Source organism: Giraffa tippelskirchi, chromosome 3, assembly GCF_054371585.1.
Source record: "Giraffa tippelskirchi isolate mGirTip1 chromosome 3, T2T-mGirTip1v1.2.pri, whole genome shotgun sequence".
Lineage (NCBI taxonomy): Eukaryota > Metazoa > Chordata > Mammalia > Artiodactyla > Giraffidae > Giraffa > Giraffa tippelskirchi.
Genome location: NC_137277.1, coordinates 186,451,022 through 186,468,561, shown reverse-complemented (window position 1 = coordinate 186,468,561; position 17,540 = coordinate 186,451,022). Strand labels below are relative to the sequence as shown.

The window sequence follows — 17,540 nt, the reverse complement described above, 5'->3', positions numbered from 1 at the left end:
CGGGGAAAATTAACGAGCTGCTCCCCGGCAATTGGCGGTTTCCAGGCACCAGCTGGCCTGGAGTATTTACTCGGCACCCTCAGAGCAAGGCAATTAAGTGGAGCTTAGGCCGGGGTGCGGAGATGTCTACAGATCAGATGGAAACCCTCCTGAGATGTTTTTCCAAGGGATCAGTGCCTGAGAACAAGTTTCCAGGGAACTGGGATCTTTATTCATTCTTATTAGTGTATTACCTAGTAGTATGTTTATATTTAACATATACATATATAGTCATACATTTTTTTCCTTACCTGGGTTACCATGTTGAATCCTCACCTTTTCTCTCCAAGGTGGACATGGTTATTGCCGTTTTACAGATGAAGAGACTGAGGCTCAACAAGTTTAGGGGACATCTCGCAGGTCACACAGGGGAGGTAGGATTTGAACTCAGATCTGTCTGACTCCAAACTTCTGCTTCTTGCCATAGAATAGGTCTCTTTTCTGGTCTTTGAACATACATAGCCCTGTATTAGGCACCAAGGTTGAGCCAGAAGCAAGAGTTGATCCAACGTGTGCTATGTACCAACCTGTGTCGGGCATAGAGAAGAGCAAGAATGTGAGATCCCATTCCTGCCTTGGGGAGTGCCATGTGGGAGGTGTGTGCCAGTACAGAGCGAGATTCCAGGAACATCTGGCTGACTCGAGTCAGTTCTGATGATAGGGTACAGCTTCATGGAGGAAACAAACCTTGTTTGGGGCTTTGAAGGCTGAATAGGAGCCTGCCAGATAGAGATGGGCCAAAGCGCATTCCAGAGGGGAGAATTCAGCGTGGACAGCCCAGTGCTTTGTGTGCCGGGGAAGTATTCAGTGTTCAGTCCGGTGTTTGGTGAGATCGTTGAGGTGGGGCAGGAGTAGAGAGAGCAGAGAAGACCATTGGGACAGATGACAAAGGACCTTGAAGGCCTAGCCGAGCAGGTTAGACCAGGCAGCTCTTGTGGCCACCTGTGCTCAGTCGCTCAGTCGTGTTCGACTCTTCGCGACCCCGTGGCTCTTCTGTCCACGCGGATTCTCCAGGCAAGAATCCTGGAGTGGGTCTCCATGTCCTCCTCCAGGGGATCTTCCCAACCCAGGTCTCCAGCCCAGGTCTCCTGCATTGCAGGTGGACTCTTTACTGACTGAGCAGCAACCTGGGTACTAGCCAAAGAGAAGAGGCACAGGAGACAGAGCAGGGGCATGGTTGCCAATGCCATCCTGTGGGCACCTCCCAACCCAGGACCACACGGCAGGGGTTTCCCCATTCCTCTGACCCTTTCTCCTGTTCTCTGGGCTTCATGATGGTCTCACGGTGACATGAAAGGGAGGGGCAGGAGAGGGAGGCCAAGCTGATCGCTTGTCCACGGAGCCACCTCCTCCTTGCTGTCTTCCAGGAGTTACAGACCTCCCTCCCTGTCCTCTCCCACCTCCCCATGTCAGGCAATTACTAACTCACTCTGTAACCTGCGGCAAGTCACTTCCACCTGGCCCTCAGTCTCCCAGAAGTCTAAGAAGGAACCAAATCAGAGGTCTCAGTGGCCTTGAACTTCTGTATCCCCGAGTTCCCTGAGAAAATGAGCGAGGAAGCTCTGTCCCGTGGGAGTTGCCCAGTGGATGGGGGTGGAGGCAGGGAATCTGGGGACTTCCCGTGAGGACCATCACCCGCAGAGCTGTCAGGGCAGGAAGTGTAACTCCCAGCCTCTCTGCCTTCCTGTCCCACCCCGGCTCAGCCCCCTGCTTGGTCCTTGTCACCTAAGCTCCCCTGATGTGTCACTTGGTCCCTGTCATCCCACCTCAAGTTTGGGAGAGCTCCATGGGGGACGTTCACACATTCTGACACATCAGAGAGGGTATGTATTTGGGCAAGGGCTCTGGCAACCCCAGGTTCCCCTCCCCAACCCCAGTCAGCCCACTGACAGCCCCCAAGTGGCCTTTTTAAAATGCCCTATTCCTGGCCTTTGGGGTCAAGCGACGGGGCCTAAACTGGGGAGTCAGAAGAAACAGGACCTGGCCTGGAGCTTGAAAACCCTCTTGCTGTGTGACCCTGGGTGAGTTCTTTGCCCTCTCTGAGCCTCTGTTTTCTCATCTGTACAATGAAGCGGGTTTGGATAGATAAATGCTTCTTAGCCCCAAGAGTATATGAGAATCACCTGGGCCTCTAAGCCCATTTCTGATACTATTGGTCTGAGGAAGGGCCCAGCCACCCTGTGCTTGAACACTGCCAGCCTAGGATATCCCTAAGAGCCAAGTTCGGCTCCATCACTTGTGAACTCTTCTTCTCCATTTGCCCCAGCTCTGACCCCTGGCACCCTAATGACGAGGACCACAGAGCAAAGCAGTTTGGACCCCATTAGCCCCATCACACTTGGGAAGTCCAGGCCAGAAGGTCATCTTTCCCTCTCACTTTCACTCTCAGCATGCCAGTCCCCAAGCCAGTCTGTCCTCATGGGTGGCCTGGGCAAGATAAAATAACCCATCTTGGGCACTGAGAGTGGAGGACAGAAACAGTGTACAGGAGGCCAAGGGGGATGAGCCTGCAGGTCAGGCTCAGGCTTAACACCCCAGGTCCAGCCCTGCTTAGCTGTGTGGCCTGAGACGAGTCAGTCCACCTCTCTGCACCCTTGGACATTGTTGTAAAATGCAGGTGTGGCATCTACAGCTCTGGATATTGAGGAGTGTGAAATAATGGCAAATTTAAGCACCATCAGTCAGTGCCACCTTGCTTCTGGTGTCCTACCTGGCCAGGGAGAGAAGATAGTCTTGCAGAGAGTAACGAAACTGCAGCCCTGCTGGGTAGGGGGGCAGGAGGCACACAGAGCCTCTGGGGGGCCCTCAGGCCCACCTGGGGATTTTCCACAAGGCTTCCACTTGTAGCGGCAGTAGTGATGTCAGTGACATCATGGAACACATTTTGTAGGAAAATTAATAAGGAACGGGTGGAGATGGAAACTATGAGCTCTCGGAAGCCGGGGAGGTGGGGTGGGGGTGGAGATGCGAGGTTGGTACTCAGAGGTTGCCAGACTCACCCGGCTGAGTTACGGGGGCAAGGAGGGGGTCTTGCAGAAGGAAGGAAGTTGGGAGCAGGGGCTGTGGAGAGTGACGTGATCATAAAACACATGAGATGACGTTGCCAGTGAGGCCAGAAGGGGACATCAGGGCAAGTCAATGGAAGAGAGGGATGTGGCACCAAGGTGAGGAAGGTCTTCCAAGCCCCTGGATCTTGGTCTCAGCCTCCCTGAGCCTCTGCGTCCTCACCTGTACAATGGGTGGATATGAGGATTAAAGAAGGCCTAGGAACAAGCCTGGCATCCTTGGGGCTCCGTGAAGAGAGGCTGATATTGATCTCCTTTGTGGGTGGGAGTGGTGTGCTGCTCACCCCATCTGAGACTTTGCAAGCACCCTGCACCCAGCAGGAGTTTGGTGAGTGTAGATAGAATGGCCGGAGTGACGGATTGGTGGGTGGACAGACTTGATGGACAAAGGGATGAGTGAATGACTGCAGACCACACTCACTGGGCTCAGGTGCTGAAATCTACACTATATGTTTTCCTTCTATCACCTAGAAGCCCGCACTCAGCTGCTGACATCCAGTACCCTTTTGATTGATTGTTTGTAATTCATTATAATTGGGCATATTATGTTACATACTTAAGTTATGGTTCAATTCTATAATCCATTACAGTTCTTTAATTAAAGTCCACCATCCACCCAGTGCTTTTCTGTTTACAAAGCACATCCACACTCATCAACTGGCCGCTTCATCCTCACAACAACCTGTCAGGCAGGTCCTCTTTTCCAGGAGAGGAAATCCAGGCTCAGAGAGGTTCAGTAACTTGTCAAAGTTACTGACATACATACAGCTCATAAGTGGCAGGGCCAGAATTCAAACCCTGGGTCTTTTGTCTTCAGGGGCACTGCCTGCTGGAGTAGGTCGTTCTGGATGGGGCATTTCCGATCATTTGGAGCCTAACACGAAGGAGTAAAGGAGGCATTAGGGGTGGTTGCTGTTCAGTCGCTCAGTTGTGTCCGACTCTTTGCGACCCCATGGACTACAGCACACCAGGCTTCCCTGTCCATCAACAGCTCCCGGAGCTTGCTCAAACTCCTGTCCATCAAGTTGGTGATGCCATCCAACCGTCTCATTCTCTGTTGCCCCCTTTTCCTCCCACCCTCAACTTTTCCCAGCATCAGGGCTCTTTCCAATGAGTCAGCTCTTCGCATCGGGGGTGGGATCAATAAAAATAGGGTGAAGTCAGGCATCAGAGATCAGAGGCTGGGGGGGTGGTGTGGGGACAACTCAATGCCTGTTCCAGGGTGCGGCTGGCTCCTCGTGAGGGCATGAGGGACCTGGACCCCAGGCAGGTGACCTCCGCACTGCATGTGAGGTGCGTGCTGGTAGAGGGAAGAAGAGGGGGAGTGACGGGAGGGTCGGCTGGGAGGCAAGGTCAGCAGCAGGCATCACAGGTCTTGGAGGATGGGTGGGCATGCCCAGATTCTCCCAGATGAAGTACATGTGTGCCAGCATCACTGGCCCCTGCCTGTGTCCCCCCAGCACGTGATTCACCACCCTGAAACTTGATTTCCTCCCCTGCAAAATGGAGGCTTCAGTGGGAGAAGTCAGGGAGCTTTCATCCAGAGCCCTCCATGCAGAACTCAGGGCACCGTGGCTGGTCTTCCTGTCAGTTACCAGTCTTCTACCCAACTCCCTCCATCCCCACCCCCACCGTCTCCACCCCACCATCTCCACCCCCTCCGACTCCCATCCCCCACCCGAAAATATGTCCCCAGGCACTCCCCAGACCACAGTCCTGGACTGGAGGTTCAGAAATGATCATCACCACATTTGTTTGTTCTTATTCATTTACTGAGGACCTGTTGAATGCCAACCTTGAACATGGCTCGGCGAAGATAGTGAAGCACGGTGTCAGTTACTCAAGCTTATCTGTGCTTTGTCGCTCAGTCGTGTTCAACTCTTTGGGACCCCATGAACTGTGTAGCTCACCAGGCTCCTCTATCCTGGGATTCTCCAGGCAAGAATACTGGAGCGGGTTGCCGTTTCCTATTCCTGGGGATCTTCCCCACCCAGGGAGCAAACCCACATCTCCTGTGTCCCCTGCACTGCAGGCAGATTCTTTACCCACGGAGCCACCAGGGAAGTCCTCATCTGGGAAACAAGTAAATGGACTCTTGCAGTAAGTAAATAGACTCTTGTAGCTCACTGTGCTGAGTGCTGTAACACAGGAGGCCGTGGAGGGCACCGTGGGAACAGGAGGGAGTGGTCCCTGATGCTGCCAGGGGAAGGTGACCCTGTGTACCTACACACGGGTGATGCTGAAGGGCGGGGACCGGGAGCAAGTGGAGGGGAACCAGCCATACTTTGCACCTGGCTATGCCCTTTCTGCCCATCTCAGTCTCCTTGCAGTGTGTCGTGGTAGCCTCCTCACGCCCACTTTACAAGTGAGGACACTGCGGCTCAGAGAGGTGAAGGCGCTTGCTCAAAGTCACACAGCCGAGAAGCTGACTCTACCTCAGGGGCATCGGCTTCCACAATTACCAGGGAAGGGAGGCTGGGCCTGGGTGGGGTCCCAGGATCCTGGGGGGAAGCCCGAGATCCACGCGTAGCAGCTTGGAAACTGTGTTCTCCAGGCCAGCCGGGGCCACTGGCAGCTGTGTGGTTTACGAGGCGCGGGGCTGGCCTGAGATGTTTTGCTTCACAAATGCACGCCGGCTCATCTGGGGTAAGTTTGCGCCTTTATGAGCGTTCTTCAAAGGCCTGGCTCGGCTCTGTGCCCATCACCATGGAGACGGCTCTGGGTGGCTGAGACCGGACGGCCTCTGTGGCCACGCGTGAAGGCTGCCCGGTGCTGGGGCGGGTGCCACGCCGGGTGGGGGGGGGCGGCGGTGGGCACCCACGGAGGCCTTTCCTGAGGAGATGCTTGTTGAGGGCAGGGCTTTAAATCCACCTCCCACGGAAAGTGAAGCGGTCGAGGCCTCTTCATTGTGGCAGGAGCGCCTGTCTCCACCCTCCTGTGTCTGCTCCCCGGCCCACCCCTACTGGAATCTGCACAGGCTAAAGCTGAGCACTGGGAGGGCTGGATTTGAATCCCAGGGATCGGCTGGCTGCACACCCAGAGCCCCCTAAAACTCACACGGAAATCCCGTTCTGTACATGGCCCGAGGGCCAGAGAGAAGCGATTTGCCCAAGGTCACCAGCAAGGCAGGGGCCAGCCGGAGGCCGGTCACCGCCTCCTCTGAGCCCAGGGCTCCTGGGCTGCCAGAAGGAGCGGCGGGCCCCCCACTGCAGGCCAAGGCTGGACGCAGCCAGCCTGAATCCGGAGGCGGGCTCGCTGGCTGGGAAGGCGGCCCGAGCCCTTCCTTGGCCCCCGGCCTTCCTTGGCTCTTCATTTTGGTCCAAGTCTCAGGGGCTGCTCGAAGATTCCAAAGGCATTTGAACATTTTGGAAGCAATTTGTCAGTCCTGGAAGCTGTTGGGAAGCTCCAAAAACTGTTTTAAAGGTTCCCAGAACGTGTTGCATTTGCAAAGGCTGTTGTGCATGGTTTCCAGAGAGGTTCGAGGTCCCAGCTGACTGTCCCCCAAGGCAGTGTTGGGGTCTGAGGGTCAGAAGCATGCTGAGAGCCCCGGGGAACACTGGACAGGGAGCTCCTGGCAACGGGTGCTCCCAGCTTTCTCCCCAGGGACTTGGCCTGGGGAGCCGCCAAGCCCATCACGACATCTGCTGTTCTGAGGAGCAGAAGGTGTGTGGGTGCTGGCAGCAGGGGGACAGAGTTTGGATCCCAGTTTTACCACTCACAGGCTGTGTGACCTGTGGCCAGTTGCTTAACCTCCCTGGGCCTCCTTTTCTGCCATCTTCTGCAGGCCAGATTGTCTCCCCTCCCATCTCATCTCAGGCATTTGCAGGATTAAGTCAGAGGACACCCTGCTCCAGGACTGGTTAACACTTTCCTAACTGCTTCTGGGTATGGACTTGGGGGGGATGAGGGGAGGTCTGTATCCAGGGTGCAGTAATTGGCCTGCCAGTCCTGCTCAGACCAGACCACCCTGAGCCTGAGGCCCAGCCCTGCCGTGTCCACCCCTGGAAGAGCAGCCGTGGGCGGAAGGCCCTGGTTGACCAGAATGCCCAGACCTGCCCAGGCCCCCATTGAAGGTTCTTTCTGGTCGAAGACCTATCCTGCCTTTGCCTTTTCCACATGTCACTGACGCCCTTGGCATTTTCCCTCTCTCTTCTTTATTATTGGCCCAACTACCCTGTTCCTGCCCATCTGTACCTTATATCTCAGATTTGCTATTTGGTCTGCCCAGAATGTCCGTTCACACACACACATATCACGGCCTTCCTGGACTCCCTCAGCTCCTTCTCTAGCCCCCACTGCCTTTTTCATGTCAGTGACCAGAGGGATACAGTCAGGGTCTGTCACCTCCTGGGCTAAAACTCTTGCTACCCCAGTGATGCCCCATAGACTCCCCACAATTCTGGCTACCCCAGTGACTCCTCACTGTGTGGACTAGGCATGGGGTGAGGAGTCAGACCCCAGGCTTGGCTAAGCCTCTGCCCCGCAGTGTGACCTGGGGCAGGCTTGCAGCTGAGCCCTCTGAACCTCAGTTTCCCCCTCCATGAAGTGGGAGTGGTAAGTCACGCCCTGCCTGACTCCCTCCTTGTTGTGGGGGTTAAATGAGACGATGCGTAGGAAGAAGGTATAGAAACTCTTAAAGCAGTGGGGCTGAGGGTGGCTGAGTGATTTGCCTAAGGTCATCCTGGGGAGTTAGGGGCCAAACCAGGACCTTAATCTTAATTTCATTTATTTATTTATCTCTGGCTGTGCTGGGTTTTCGTTGCTGCATGGGCTTTTCTCTAGTTGCGGTGAGCAGGGGCTACGCTCTAGTTGCGGTACAAGGGCTTCTCGCTGCGGTGGCGTCTCTTGTTGCGGAGCATGAGCTCTGGGTGCAAGGGCTTCGGCAGTTGTAGCCAGAGGGCTCAGTAGTTGCGGCTCCTGGGCTCTAAAGTGAAGGCTCAGTGGCTGTGGCATGCAGGCTTACTTGCTCCGAGGCAGGAGGGATCTTTCCCGAGCGGGATCGAACCTGTATCTCCTGCATCAGCAAGCGGATTCTTTACCACTGAACCCCCGGGGAAGCCCCCAGGACCTTAATCTTGATCCAAGGCTCCGATGAGAGCCCTGATAAAGACTTCCTCCCCCTGGAACCCCAGGCCATCCTGGGGGCCCCTCTGAGAAGTTTTACTTCTCTGCAACTCCCTGACCCACTTGCAGAGCTGAGGGCAGGCAGGCTGGCTCCCAGCTGAGATGATCCACCAGCAGCCAACTGATGTGCTAAATGCATCATGCTTTCCTGGGAGACGGGAAGATCGATACCGCGGTGGACCGGCAGCTTCGCTCAATGCCACGGCCAACCCCCAAGGGTGAACACGGGCCAAGAATAAATATAACCAGGCCTGCTCCCTCCGTGGGGTCAGTCCAGGCCAGACCAGAATGATGTGGGTTTGATGTGGCCACCTGTGGCATCATCGTCGTCATATCATCACACCAAGCAGCATCCATGTGCCAGTCTCTGTTTAAGTATTTTCAGCGTGTGAACTTGCTGGATCCTCCCAGCCACCCTATAAGGCAGGTTCTGATAATATCCCCATTTTATAAATGATATGTGGCAGAGAGAGGTTTAGGGACTCGCCTAGGGTCACAGAGCTAGAAAGCAGCCCACCAGGATCAGAATCCATACCTACCTGACTCAGAGCCCATGCTTTTGCAAGCATATTCTGTGGCTTTTTTAGTCGTACAGAACACTCTGTGGGCACTCACAACCACAGGCTCTTTGCCTTTCAGAGTGCCCACTTGGGACCTCCTTCCCAGTTCCTTCTGTGCCCTAGGCATTGGGGCCTTGAGCCACATTTTCAGTGCTTGGCATGTTCTTTGCCAGGCAGGCGCTCCTTGATAGGTTGGGGGAGGCCCCAACCCAGCAGGTACCCATGTTCAGCCTTATTCTGCCAGAGCTCAGAGCACGCAGGTCTAAGGTGCCCTGTGGTCACTCTGGACAGGGGAGACCTCTCTGGCTGACTTGAATTCTCAGGGGCCTAAAGCCTTGGCCTGGAGTGGTCCCAGCCTCACTGCCCATTGGCCAGAGATGGCACGTCCATAGCCAAGGATGGGCCTGCCTGAGGTTTGGCCAGCTCCATACGTCACAGGCGAAGTAAGAGAAACCCCAGCCCCAGATGGGGTTAAACTAGGAGGTGGGACAGATGCTCAGGACACAAGGTGTGGAGCTGCAAAGTAGGCCCAGCTCTATGATCGTCTCCCTAAAGGGTAGCTTGAGTGGTAGGAAATGTGTGGGCCTTGGGGTTAAATTCAGCGTGTTGCCTCCTAGCTGCGTGACATTGGACAAGACACTGAATCTCTCTGCACCTCAGTCTGTCACCCCTCTTTCACTTGTCTCCAAGCCACCGGATCCATCTGCATTCAGGATCCTTGTGCACATCCTTTTCTTCCCTGAAGCCCAGTGCACCTGGCCGGTCCCCCACGGCCCCCCTCCCTCAGCCCCACCCCCGAGTCCTCCTCCAGCTTTCCTGCACCCTCACACCTCCCAGACTGTCAGACACTGAACCCTGTCCATTTCCTCTCTAAATATCTGAGTGGTCACTTCCCTTTCTGGCCTCACAACCTCCCTGCCCTGATCCAGGCCTTCTTTCTCCTGAATTTATGCATCAGTCTCCTCGCTGCCCCTGCCATGCCCTGCCCATCAACCCATTCCCCTCTGGCAGTTCCAGAACCACGTTTCTGAAAGGGGAATCTGGTCATGTTGTGACAGCCTGAGACACATCCTGATTGCACACAGGATAAACCTTCGCCTCCTTCCTGTCCTCCAAAGCAGGCACACCCCCTCTTCTTCCAGTCATACTGGATGGATGTGCTTAGATCCACCTCTAAGCCTTTGCACACATTATTCTCTTAGCCTAGAATCCCCTTCTCTCCTCCCCCTCCCCCTCACCATTTGTTTCACACCCATCTGGCCTTCAGGGCTCAGTTTTGACAGCCCTTGTTCCATGAATCCTTCGTCGCCACCACTTGCCAGGATGGGGAGGTGGTCACCCTGAAACCCCATACCCCCGTCAGAGCAGCTTCTCCTCTGAACTGTCATCATCTATTTTTTTTTTTTTCTTACTGTGCTGAGTCTTCCTTGCAGTGTGCAGCCTTCTCTAGGTGCAGAGCAGGCTTAGTTGCCCTGCAGCTTGTGGGATCTTAGTTGCCTGACCAGGGATTAAACCCATGTCTCCTGCATTGGAAGGCTGATTCTTAACCACTGGACCCCCAGGGAAGTCCTGTTGTTGTCTATTTACAAGTCTCCCTGCCAACTAGACAGGGGCCCCCATCTCCAGGCTCAGAGTTGGCTCTATAATAACGGAGAGCAAGTGTTCCCACACCCCCAGCCCAGGCCCTCCTGTCCCAGATAACCTCACTTCCCAGCTCACTGGGCAGCCTGCCCGTATCTAGGCCCAGTTTCCCCAGGACCACGCTGTGAGCCTTCAGCCCAGCGCCTTCTCCTCTCTGTGCCTCAGCTGCCAAGGATCTATAAAAAGGCAGGTCTGAACCAGACGGCTTCTCAAGGGCCTGCTAGCTCTACAGTTCCACAGCTTGGACACCCAGCAGAGGACCCCTCTCGGCCGATCTTGGTGCCTTTTCATTCTGTCTCGAAAGCCCGTCTCCAGCCGCCACCTCTCCCAAGATGTTTGGGCCTCTGGGTGACATTTTCTGTCCCTGTCTGCCCCCAGGCTTCCTGTGAGGACTGAGGCCTCCTTTATGCAACTCCAGATCCAGGTCGAAGGGCAAGGCTGGAAGCCACCCCAACCCCTTACCCATCCTCCCGCCATGGGACCCGCCATCTGCACAGCCCCAGTAGGGCCATTAACTCACCATGAGTCAAACGATGATATAAATAAGTAAAGGGGTGAGGGTCCCCAGGGGGCTTCACCACAGCTGGCTGCCCTGTCTCTGGCCAGATCTGGGGTCTCGACCGCCCCAGGACGACTCAGCCTGACAGATCTTGAGGTGTCATCACTGTTCCCCAGAGAGTGGCAGGGAAATCACCAGGCCTCTCTGGCCCCCATTAATGTCAGTAATTGCCAATCAATTTCCTGGGATCCTGGTGGGGAAAAGGCCCCTGGGTGTCTCTGGTGGGGAAGCCACCTCTAATGGCTTTTATTTGGATTGTTGCAAATTGATTGGGTTTTTTTAAATGGAGCTTTGGTGGGTTGTTTTTTTTTTTTTCCCCTTGTATCCTAACTAACCCCTCAAGGCTTGTTAGGCCAAAAGATGAGTGATAGTATGACTTTACTCCTTGTAAGAACTGAGACCAGGGCTGGTCATACCCACACCATTCATGTATCCTTCATTCAGCAGAAACTTCCTGAAGCCACAGCCACGGCTCCCATTTCCTTGGCAGTAACCCCATCCCAGGTCCTTCCCAAGGTTACCAGATGGAAATCTTACAGCAACCCTCCTGTGATTTGTATCACCATGTCAAAGGAAAGGTGAGAAATGAGGCAGGCTCAAAAACATGGCAAGACTTGGCTAAAGTCACATGGCTAATAAATGGTGAAGTTGAGATTTGAACCTAACTCTTTCTGGCATTGAAGCCCAGGTTTCCCTATTCTTACATATACCTTTCAAAGTGTTACATGTAAAGTGATGGTGATTCCCCTAAAAGCTATAGCACTACAGGAATTACAGCTTTCACGGAGCTCCCGGGGATTAGCTGAGAGTAATAATAATGGCATCAACAATGGCAGCAACAAGGGCTCGTTTACTGAGCTCTTAATTATGAAGCAGAGGCTATGCTAATAGCTTTACATCTGTATTTCATTTCCTCCTTAGAACTATGCTGAGAAGTATATATTATTATAGCCATTTCACAGATAGGGAAACTGAACCTCAAAGGCCAAGTGACTTATGTAAGGTCACTCAGACTGTTAGCAGTAAAAATAGGATTCAAACTAAGTATGTTTTAATCCACAGCATGCCTATTTAACCAACTGTTTCAGTTTGGATTGAGAGTGACAGAAAACCAAATAAAAGTGACTTAAACAAGATAGGACTTTATTCCTCTCTCAACTAAATGAAGTCCAGAGTAGTTCCAGGCTGCTATGGCAGCTCCATGATCAGAAAGGTCCTCAGCACCTTCTGTCTTGATTTCATGATCCAATTTGGTTGCAAGAGCTCCAGCCATCACATCTGCATTCCAGCCAACTGGGAAAAGGAAAGGATAAAGACAGATATGCACATTTCTTTTAAGGACACTTCCCAGAAATTGCGCCTACCATTTTTGCTAACATCCATTGTTGTTACTGGCTTCCCTCATACTTCAGTTGGTAAAGAATCCACCTGCAATGTAGGACACCCCAGTTTGATCCCTGGGTTGGGAAGATCCACTGGAGAAGGGATAGGCTGCCCACTCCAGTATTCTTGAGCTTCCCTTGTGGCTTAGCTGATAAAGAATCTGTGTGCAATGTGGGAGACCTGGGTTCGAACCCTGGGTTGGGAAGATCTGGAGAAGGGGAAAGCTACTCACTCCTGTTTTCTGGCCTGGAAAATTCCATTGACTACAGTCCATGGGGTCTCAAAGAGTTGGACACAACTGAGCAACTTTCGCTTTCACTGTTGTTATTTGGTCACTAAGCCATGTCTCATTCTTTGCAACCCCATGGACTGTAGCACACCAGGCTCCTCTGTCGTCTAACTTCTGGAGTTTGCTCAGATTCATATCCATTGAGTCAGTGAAGCTATCTAACCATCTTATCCTCTGACGCCCCTTTCTCCTTTTGCCTTCAATCTTTCCCATCATCAGGATCTTTTCCAATGAGTTGGCTCTTTGCATCAGATGGCCAAAATATTGAAGCTTCAGCTTCAGCAAGTCCTTCCAATGAATATTTAGGGTTGATCTCCTTTACAATTGACTGGTTGATCTCCAAGAGATTCTCTAGAGTCTCCTCCAACACCACAATTTGAAAACATTAATTCTTCAACACTCAGGCTTCTTTATGGTGCAACTCTCATTGCATCATCTCACTGCAACATCTCACTGGCCAGAACTAAATCACATGACAAAGTCCATCTGGAGGACAGGCAGGAAATGTAGACTTGATTCCAAGAGGCCACGTGCCCAGCTAAAAATCAGGGACTATTATTAAGAAATGAGGGGATATCAAATATTGGGACAGTCATCAGTTACTTCCATTAGCATCACTCTAAACTGCCCCCTAAATATATAAATAGATGGATGGACTTTAAGGTTTGTAAACTCACTAAGATGGTCCACAACATGTTTTCTTTGTGTACATAGGTGCATTTGGAGGAATAACAGTAATAACTTTCATCAGATTCTCTTGACGATCCCTGCTCTAGACTGTGATGCTCTTATAGTTAAAAACTGTCTGTCACTGTATCTTTGACAATACAATAAATATTAATTTAATGAAATGTTGGATGAATAATTTGATGGATGACCTTAGGCAAGTAACTTCACCTTTTTTGATCCTGGTTTTCTCATCCGTAAAATGGGGATAAGTAGCGATCCCACTCAGCTTTTCCTCATTTGTGTATTTCTCATCTACCCTAGTACCCAGCACAGTGTCTGACACATAGTAGGTGTTCAGTAGATGGGTATGAGGGGAATGGAAAGATGGGTGATTTGGTAGGTAGATGGAAGAATCAGTGTTTTTAAGAATGATGATGGCAAGTGAGTGAATGGGTGAGTGGCTGGTGTATGTCAAGATTCAGCAGGTTCATTGGTACGTTCATTGGATAGATGGATGAATCAGTAGATAGGAAGATTGATTGATGGATGGGTGAATAAAGTAAACAAATGGATGAATGTCTAGATGAATGACTAAATGAATGGATCAGCAAAGAGAAAGATTGATATTTCGGAAGAGGTGGATAAGCAGGTGAGTTTTTATAAAAAGAATCTGTAGATAGGTGAAAATGAAAAACACATGACTTGATGGGTCACAGATGGATTTGTGAGTGAATGTGCAGGTGGACGGAGGGATGGGAGGGTAGATGGGTAGATAAGTAGACAAATGGATGGATGGATGGAAATTGTACACAAGATTTCTATGTGTGCATATAAGGGATTATGGGCTTCCCCGGTGGCTCAGATGGTAAAGAATCTGCCTGCAATGCAAGAGACCCAGGTTTGATCCCTAGGTCAGGAAGACCCCCTGGAGAACGGAATGGCTACCCACTCCAGTATTCTTACCTGGAGAATTCCATTGACAGAGGAGCCTGGCAGGCTACAGTCCATGAGGTCACAAAGAGTCAGACACAACTGAGTAACTAACACTTTCTCTTTACATGAGGGATTATGAGATGTTTGGATGGATGAACCGATGGACAGTGGATGGCTAGACTAATGATTGGGTGAACTAATGGACGGATGGATGAAAACTGTATGCAAAGTGTGAGTATGTTTGTGCACATGGGAGGTAAAGAGTGTGTCGATAGAGGGACTGAAGGGTGGATGGATGTGTGGACGGGTGAATAGAAGCAAGGAAGAGAGGGAAGGACAGTGGCCTCCATCTAACCCAGGCCAGAGAGTGATGAGGCAGGGACAGAGGGTTTCCTGTGCAGAAGGCTGGCTTGCAGAGCAGATAAGCCACCTTTCCTCCAAAGCCTGTGTTGGGGGGGCTCCAGCTGAGCTCTTCCTTGCCACGAGTCCAGGGTCTTGCTGGCAGTGCCAATGCTCAGAAACTGATATAGGAGGGAGACAAAGGGAGTGGGCAGATACCAGGGCAGAGGGAGGGAGGGAGGGGAGATGGGTGGGGGCTGGGGCTGCCATTGGTCAGCTGCCCCTGTTTACTCAGCTCCGGAATGAAGCCCCGGAGAAGAGTTGTTCATATTTCTCTCTTGAACAGGGAGCTGACATTAATGAACAGCTAATTAACATCTTGGAGTGCGATGGTTCCAGTGTCAGTGTCCCTAATTAGTCTCGCGCTAATCTGCTTTAATTAACTGTCCCTGTCGTGGTTTTAATTTAATTTTCAGCTCCAGCCCAGGATGGCAGCCCTGTGAGTATTCTGTCCCAAGGTGCCTGCGGCCGGGGCAGGGTGGGCCGGCCAATGCCCAGTTCTCGGAGGCCACTCCCAGGCAGCACCAGGTTGGGCAGAGCTGGTGACAGACAGCCTGGCTCTTCCCTGGCCCTGGGGGCAGAAAACTTGGGGACAGGATGCTTTCCTCCCCTTCTCAAAGGAGCGTTCTCAGGCCACCAGTTGCTCCCAGAGCATGCACAGGTCAGGAGCAGAGTCTGTGACTGCCCCTTGGACTCAAAACAGGCCCCATACACTGACCGCACTTTCTGAACATGGACTCTGGGTTCAGAAGGATTCATGTCCTAGTTCTGGAACTTTCTAGGTGTGTGGCCTAAGTGAAAGCACTTGCTCTCCCTGAACCCCGGTAGAATGGGGCGCTCATCTAGACATGCCCTGCCCCCGCCAAGGATGCAGGGCTCAGGGGGGTCCGCATATCCACCTCCCTCATGGTCAAGGCAGAGTAAACACTGTGACAACCACTCCTCAGCCAGCAGTGGAGAGGGCTGAAGGGGAGCCTGTATCAGGGCGGGAACAGAGCACGGGACCAGAAGTCAGGATACCCAGCTCCCAGTTCCAGCTGTGCGACCGCCTCTAAATCTCTCGGCCAGTCTGGGCATCTTCCCCACTCCCACCCGGGAGGTGGAAGAGACAGAGAAAGGGGAGAACAAGACGCTTTCTGAGCACACCGCCCACCCCCTGCTCTGATCAGGAGTGGAGGGTAAAAGTGCAGGTGGTGCAGAGAACCCAAATCTGAAACAGGAGGTCTGAGTGGGAACTGGGCACTCGGACCAGCCTGGTGGCCAGGTGAGGCCTCCACATTTTGCAAGGCAAAGCAGGTGCTACCAGGGAGGATATGGCTGACTTGGTTACAAGGTCCTGCTGCAGGTGGGAGACAAATCAACATGCCTGCCCCGTGGTGGGAGCCAGAGAAGCAGCTGTCAAGATGGTGAGACGACTGAGGATCCTCCAAGGGGAAGCTGGCCAGTGGCAGAATTTGGGGAGAGGAGAGCCCAGAAGCCAAGTGGGGACCCCTTGTCCAAGAGTGCAGGGAGCTAGGAATGTAGGGCAGGGATGAGGCTGAGGCTCGAGGAGCGAAAAGGCCCCCTCTGAGGCAGGGATGCCAGCTCAGGAGTTTACTCTAACCCTGATGGCACTGGGGAGCCATGGCAGGATTTAGAGTAGGAGTGTGGCCTGATCCAGTGATTGAGTGCTGGCAGGCATGAGTGCTTACCTGGTAGCTCAGTTGGTAAAGAATGCGCCTGCAAGGCAGAAGACCTCGGTTCGATTCCTGGGTTGGGAACATCCCCTGGAGAAGGGATAGGCTACCACTCCAGTATTCTTGGGCTTCCCTTGTGGCTCAGCTGGTAAAGAACCTGCCTGCAATGCGGGAGACCTGGGTTTGATCCCTGGGTTGGGAAGATCCCCTGGAGAAGGGAAAGGCTACCCACTCCAGTATTCTGGCCTGGAGAATTCCATGGACTATACAGTCCATGGAGTCACAAAGAGTTGGACAGGACTGCGCGACTTTCACTTTCAGACATGAGTGAAGGGAAATGAAGAGACAGGACGCAGGAAGGGCTGTGAGGTGGGCTGCTGTCTTACTCAAAGCAGTACAGTCTTGCAGAGTTGGACAGGCTCGGTGAGACTTCCAGAAGCAATGAGCTAATGTATGCAAAGTGCATGCCTTTTAGGAAAGGCAGGGTGCACCTCCCTTTCCCTATGGCCTTGGGCTTAATGAATATGTTTGGAGTTTCTCTGTGACCCCAGCTCCAAGGCTGTAGCCCATGCTTTCTCAAACTGGGTCTACAAACCCCAGGATTTAGGGAGGTGTGGTCCCAGTAGTATTTTCAGGGCTCCAGGAATTCTAAGAGAATCTACAATTTCTGTGTTTAGATTTTACTGCTGATTCCAAAGAAAGAAAGAAATTTTTTTTTGACCATCTCTAAAGCAACACTAATTTTGCCTGGCTTCACAAAGGGGAGCATCCTTTTTTCTCAGCCTGGCATCTGAGGTTTGGAGAGAAAGTCCATAAAGATCCACAGAAGAACATCTCCCTCTCCGCAGGGCCCGAGCCTTGTCGGGCTCCGAGAAGTGCTGTCAGACCCGCCTTCCCCCAGGACAGCAGACCCTTCCAGTGCAGGATCCATCTCTGGCTCATCTCCGCATCCCCACGGCCCAACACTGGTCTGAACCCAGAAAGGGCTTGTGAATTGAGGTGAATTCTCTCTCTGGAAGCCCCATAGGCCCCCTCCCCCTGTCTTTGACCTTCAGTTGATCATTGTTTTCTAGTCCAGCAGAGCCAAACCAGTTTTTCCTGAAATTCTCAGTAAATTAGTGTGGAATTCAGAGCTCCTGCCTTCCCCCTCACTTCTATCCACACACCGGTGCACAAAACCCCTCTGAAAGGAGAAAAAGCCTC

General features: G+C 52.6%; 1 protein-coding gene and 1 long non-coding RNA gene across 2 annotated transcripts in view; one reads left to right on the top strand and one right to left on the bottom strand.

Annotated features, from left to right (window-relative positions):
- Positions 1-17,540, top strand: part of EPHB2 (EPH receptor B2) — a 219,125-nt gene that overhangs the window by 105,694 nt on the left and 95,891 nt on the right. The gene's annotated exons all lie outside the window — the stretch shown is intronic.
- On the bottom strand, positions 12,111-14,286 carry LOC145540291 (uncharacterized). The gene is made up of 2 exons (XR_014078255.1): positions 13,558-14,286; positions 12,111-12,281 (listed from the first exon to the last, which is right to left on the bottom strand). It is a non-coding gene; the product is annotated as an uncharacterized LOC145540291 (long non-coding RNA).